This window comes from Apis florea, unplaced genomic scaffold (assembly GCF_048593485.1).
Source record: "Apis florea isolate Af1SG1 unplaced genomic scaffold, ASM4859348v1 contig_1914_pilon, whole genome shotgun sequence".
NCBI lineage: Eukaryota > Metazoa > Arthropoda > Insecta > Hymenoptera > Apidae > Apis > Apis florea.
In genome coordinates, this window is record NW_028256504.1 from 2,272,914 (window position 1) to 2,279,977 (window position 7,064).

Genomic DNA, 7,064 nt, shown 5'->3' on the forward strand with positions numbered 1-7,064 from the left:
GAATTTCGTATTAAATTTATTCAACAAAAAGAGATAGATAGATAGATAGATTTATTGTCACCGAAAAAGAAATGTTGTCACTGAAAGAGATTTACCAATCTAATTTTAATCCTTCTTAATATAACATCACTTAATGTAACTTAAGATGAAAGGAAACTTTAACTTAAGAGATGAAATGATATTTTTATAGCATGTTGTCAATAGACACTTAAATTCCAGTTAAGATAGATACTAGAATAATATTATATCTAGTTCTTAAAATAAAAATAATATTATAGATATTCAAAATTGAAATTCTCTGAAATTCTCCTAAATTAATAAATAGACTAAAAAATATAAATATGAATAAATTTATATATACACACAAAAAGCAAGAAAGGTAATTATCATTTAAACACAGTGTTCTATACTTTGGTTTTTGGATCTCTTCTCTTACCAAGCAGTGTTTCGCTGAGATTACATTAAAAAAATTGCTCCATTCGCACTAACGTTCTCTTCGTATAATGCTATAGTTAATACCGAATCCCAATTATATTGATATCACGATTGCTCAATATTAATTCGGCGAAATAAAAATATCCCCTAAAGCAAAAATAAATTATAAATTGTTATAAGGAAGTCGTATTTTCTACAAGAATTATTGAACTGTATATATATATATATATAAAAAAAAAAAGCTATTCAAAACAAAATAACCATTTTGGAAATCATTTTCATTTTTATCTGAAACTAAAATTTAAATTTTTTGTCCGAAACGATAAAAACAAAAAGGGATAAGATATAGTAAAGTTATCTGGAATATCCTCCTTTTTTTTTTTTTTTTTTTTTTATTTATTCGCGAATATATATACATAAATCATCGAAACATATCATCGTCGTTAGATTAAAGAAAATTTTTAAAAAACTTTTTCTAAAAACTTACACGATTTCGAGTGTATCCTCGAATTTTTTATCGGATCACTATTTTGACTTGAAGCGAGGGCAGCCGGTATAATAAATAACACGATCGATGTGTTTTCCACATCCGTGAATACGAATACGCGATCTCGCGGATGAAATATTTTTCGCGCGAGCCCGCTGCAAATCACAGCCAATACAGGCGACACATTTTGAAATTCAAATATTCGTGCCGGTGATTTCCGTCTCTGTCTAGAAATGCGGTTCGTTATATACCAATTAAGTGAGCACCACCAATCACAAAGAATTTTTTTTCAGCTTTTAATTAAATCGATCTCTTGGAATATTTATTGCTATCGATATTGTTGAGCAAAAACGAGAATCGATTCTTTAAAATTAAATTTGGACGATGCTAAAAAAAAAATATTCGAATATGAAAATTTTAAATAATATGTTGAGAGTATATATATATATATATTACAAATTTTCTCTTTATTTGTATCTATAAATTATAATAATTATAAATTTGAGAAAAACTTGTTAATTTCGTGTATTCGTTAAATTTTTTATATTTTAGTGAAATAAATATATACTCATTTCTTAAATCTCATTTTTCATTTTTGTAATATATCTAAGTTATCGAATGAAGAAAATGTATGTATTTACTTAGATGTAAAAATATATTTTCAAATAAAAAGTACAATTAATTTATAAATATACATATAATTCATAAAAAACTATTTTTTTTTAATCGAATTTAATGTAGATAGAAAGAATTTATTGAAACTTTCGAAACTTCTTTTTAAAAAAATAATAAAAAAAATCTATCGATATATCGTACTCTGGTTAAAAAAAAAAAAAAAGAGAAAGCTTTCAAACCTTCTCTAGTTGGATCCTTTAATTCTTAACTATGAGGTCTGCCTAATTTAGACGAACGCGTGCAGGCGACAGTCTTCCCAAAACCGGCAATGGTTCTGAACAGAGTTTCTCAAGCAATCGCTTTCCTCTTCAAAGTATTTCAACTTGGATACAAGATAAATGAAAGAAGTTAGTTGCAGAAAAATATCCTCTTTCATATTGTCGGTCATAAAATAGAAAAAAAGAAAAAAAAAAAAGAAATAAATAAATTCTATTCATTTGTAAGATTCTTTTCTTGGATTATCGAAGCTAAAAAAGAATTGCCATGGATAAAAAAGAATGTCTAGAATTCGAATAAAAGTGCCAGATTGTGAGATTATTTTTTTGTCTTGTTCGTTTCAATGAATGTGATGAACAAAGAACAGAAATAAATACTTTTAAATTTATTTGTTTTCAAACGATATTATTTCAAATATATTTATCATTATATCTCACATAATATTTTATATATAATTACATTATAATATATATAATATCTCATAGTTCTTTTCACATAGTGTGAATAATATTTATATATATATCATCCTTGATTAATTTGAATATATCATCATTTTGGATTTATTCTTTTACTTGTTATTAACCTCTAATTTGTTCATACATGGTAAATTATTTATAAAGCATTGTAAAATCTTTTTAAAATAATCTGTGGATAAAAATAATATTCTTTATTATATTTTAATAAATTTTAAATTATATGGTTAAATTGAAATCTTAATATAAATGCTTGTTTCATTAGAATGCACAATTATTGATTTCTCTTAATTTTTGGAAGAAGTATACGGTTTGAGGATCTCTGAGTTTGTGAAAAACAGACCAGGTGTGACGTTGAAAAAAGGGTCTACTCGATAGGGAGTGGCTAAAGGACAAACTGGACAAAACAAAAAAATGGATCGCAATTCTTTTGGAATTTGAAAACACGTTCATTCAATTCTTTTTTCTTTAACGATCAAGATTTAAGCAGTTATATACTATTGATGTCATTGCTTCGTTAAAAAAAAAATAAAAAATAAAAATATTAGAAATAAAATAAGAAAAATTTTTTTTAAATTTTATTTCTTCCTTGTAATAAAGAAATACTAAAAAAAAAGTCACGAATGCAGAAAGGCACAAAGAATGAATTACAATTATCTTCCGAAATGCATTTTATAAAAGTAAATGAATAGAAAGAGACGAAGAAAATAATAGAGGAAGTATCGAGAAATAAAATGAACACAGAAAAAAATAAAAAGATACAGGCGTTTGGAATATGAACGAAAAAAAAAAAAACGAAACAGAATCCGATCCACAGAAAAGAAAGAAAAGATAAAAGATAAAAATGATAAAAAATTGTGGTAAAAATCAGCGACGGATTGTAATTTATTCAAATACATTTTTTTGAAATAAATTATAATTATGGAAGCAATCTTAAAATTATACAATAAAGTTAAATAAGGTTATCTAATTTATATTTCTTATTGAGAATGATGATATTCATTTTCTTTTTTTTTTTTTTAGTTAATTAAAGAATATAAAATAATATCGGAATATTAATTTTCTAAAAATTAAATATCAAAAATTGATCAAACACTGTGATAATTTTGTATAATTTTATTACATTTTCATACAGGAACAGCTATTGTAATGAATTATAACAGATGCAATAAGGTAACACGTGTATATCAAATTCTTGCAATATTTGTTAAGAAAATTAAACTTTTAAATTTGCATATGTATACATATTAGAATGATATTAATATAATAATTAATTGTAATAGATAATAATAATTTAATGTACAATATTTAATTTTTCAAAGTTTTCTATCTATTTTTATATATAAAAAAAAATTTTTTTTAACAACAATTAATTATTTCTAAATCAAAATAACAAATTAATATTTCATTAATATAAATTTGAATTTGGAAAAATCAAATGTTATATTAATTGTAATATAATATATGAATTTCTTATTTCCTTTTAACAATTTAAATCTAACATCATTTAGTAAAGGAAACTTTCTTGAGAAATCATCAAAATGAAATTCTTCAAAATTTTTCTCTCCTACTTAGTTTTATTTAGTCTAGAACCATTAAATAGTAGTAGGTCGAAAAAATCTGGTTTCCACAACACATGTTAACTCTAGGGGATGTATTACTATACATACTTTGAAGAAAACAAAAATAGAATTGGGAAATACGGCAAACATACAACAGCCACGCTTAATTCTTCCATATTTCAAACAATATTCTTTACATTTCATTATTTTTTTTAATCAATCAGTTCTAGTTTTTCACATAAATAATCTAACTTAATTTTTTTTTTTTTTTTTATATATGGGATAGAATTTATAGTATGTATTTATATTAAATAAGATCTAGCGTAAAGTAAAACGATTGCTGGAATTTGTTGTAGTTGTTTACAACACACAAGAATTACATATGCGTCCCTGGGCTTTGGCCAAATGTCTTTATTACCTTACTATTCTTATACTGCACTTCTTATGCCGCACTTGATACTGGAGTAAATTTTCTCTATGTAAATTAAAATAAAATGCACGAATCAAAAAAAAATCAAAAAAAAAAAAAAAAGCAAAAAAACATGAAGAAAAAATGAAAATCTGATTGTATTGTTGACAATTGAAGAGCGTTAAAAGAAAAATTTAGCAGATATTGAATTATTAGATTTTCTTTTGCTTTCTTTTTCAAAGAATATTTTTGAAATCAAACGGTCCAAATTTTTTTTGAAACACATATATTTATTAGTAAATAAATATAAATCTTACAAATGAGATACATTATAATAAAGTTAGAGATACATTTTATGAACTAAATTTTAATAAATTTAGACAGAAAGTCGCGTAGAAAAATTATAACCATGAACTATACTGAAATGATAGATATTATAAAACTATGATATAAAATATTTTAAAGTGTCTTATTATTTACTCTGACTATACAAACAACAAATATTATTAATAAAATCAACTAGAATTATATAACAATATTATCTAAATGCGTAACTAAATTTACATTACATTAGATTGCAAAATTGATTGTTAATTCTAAATATTAATTATTTTAAAATGTATTCATAGTATATTTTAAACTATAATATATTTTAAATAATTAAATTATATTAAGATAATTCTCAATATCAAACAGGTTAATACATAAAGAAAAGAAATTTTTGTAGTTGCAATCTGAAATTTTGTTACACGAAAAAAACAAGCAAAATAATTCCTCCAATTGACTCAATATTATACCAGTGAAAGAATGGCACGTATTATAGTTTGGCACGAATTTCGTGGCGACCTTCACCAATAAAAGGAGAAATTCGATTGTATCTCCTCGAACTGCATAACAAGCAATTTAATGCAACCTGACATTTCGTATTCTGAAACGCATGAACGCCCCAAGACAAGATCTTCAATCTTAACGGGATCTTGACTTATTTCAGATCAAATCGATTTTTAAAAAATTAAAAATTGTACATTATAATATTATATACATATCTTTTAGTAAAGATATACATTTTTTCTTTACTAAGAAAAAATTCTATTTAATTTCATGTAAAATTTAAATTTAATATAATTTATATTTCTTAAACATTATATCTATAAACATTTTTAACATATTATTGTTCAAGCAAAAATTAACACACAAAATTAGTAAAATATGTGATAAATAATAATTATGATATAATTAAATTAATCAAACGAACTTTGTAAATATTTCTTGATTTTAATTAACTATTATTTAAATAATAGCAATTCAACATAATCTAAACAAGAAAGTCCATAAAACTTTCGTTATATTTCTTATTATGAATGTATATGTAATATACATATGATGAATATATTAAAACCTTTACATAAATCGTCTTGCCTTTAATATTATCGAAGTATATTAAATAAATATATTATCGAAATATTAAATAATTTATCACATATACTGCTTATTTTATTCTTTTTTTTTTTGCAAATATTATCTCTATATAAAAATTTAAAAAAAAATGTATTTTCAATCATTCAAATCTACTACAAACTAATTGATCTTGAAATATTCAATGCAACTTCCTTATTTCTTTTGCATTGAAATTGCTTTGAAAACGTTTGAAAAACGGTAATTTTCTATATTTAACTTTTATATTCAATTGCATTTTTTTCTTGAATAGTATTTTTTGAATAGTTTCTATTACATACAATGTTCTTAAACACAGATAGATAAATATTAGTAAATGATATAGAAAGAAATATAAAAATTTATATAAAAAAATAATCGAAGATCAGGTATCGATTAAACATAATATTCATATTGAATAATATAAATTTTGAACTTGAAACAAATAGTTACTATTTAAAGCAGACTACGAAATAATGTTTCAAGGATCATGAACAAGCATATTTTTTTCTCCTTAAAATAGACATTTCATTGTGTAGTGTATATATGAAAACAAATATTTATCTTAAAAATGCATAAAGCAATATATTAAACTTATATAAATTTCTGAATTATATTAATTATATTAATTATATATTAAAACTGAATTTTAAAAACTTTGCATTAAATCTAAATTTTTATCTGACGAGTAAATAATATAAATTTGAAATATTTGCTTAGACATGTATATTTATATATACTTTATCAATGTATTAAACATAAATACAACATGAAGTTTCCATAATTGCTCATTTTCATCATATATTAATATATTATATATATATATATATATATATATATATGTGTGTGTACAAATATGTATTTGACCTTTAGTGAATTTTTATTATTCTTTTTAATTCTCTCTAATTTTTATATTATTACTGAAAAATTCAATCGAAACATTTTAGATTTTTTATAGATACAATAAAAATAAAAATTAATAATATTCTTATTATTTAATATTAATATGAAATTAAAGAAAGAAAATATTTAAAACTTATTTATATCAATTAAATAATTATTACAAAATATAAATTAAATTTTTATTATAAATAATTTTTTATTTAATTCTTCATATAATACACATATGAATGCTACGAATCCGTAAAGAAATATTTCATTTATTGTGACAAACTGATTTCAACAGTAAATATGAACAAAAATCCGCAAAGAAAAAAATATAGCGAACAAACAGATAACTATAATCAGAGAAGCATTCCACTTTTCTTACGCATCGTCACATAGTATATGTATAATAAACTACGTACTTACTAAGCTTTTGATCGTTTGAAATGAACGTGAGAAACACTGGCGTAGTACATATGAAGACGTAT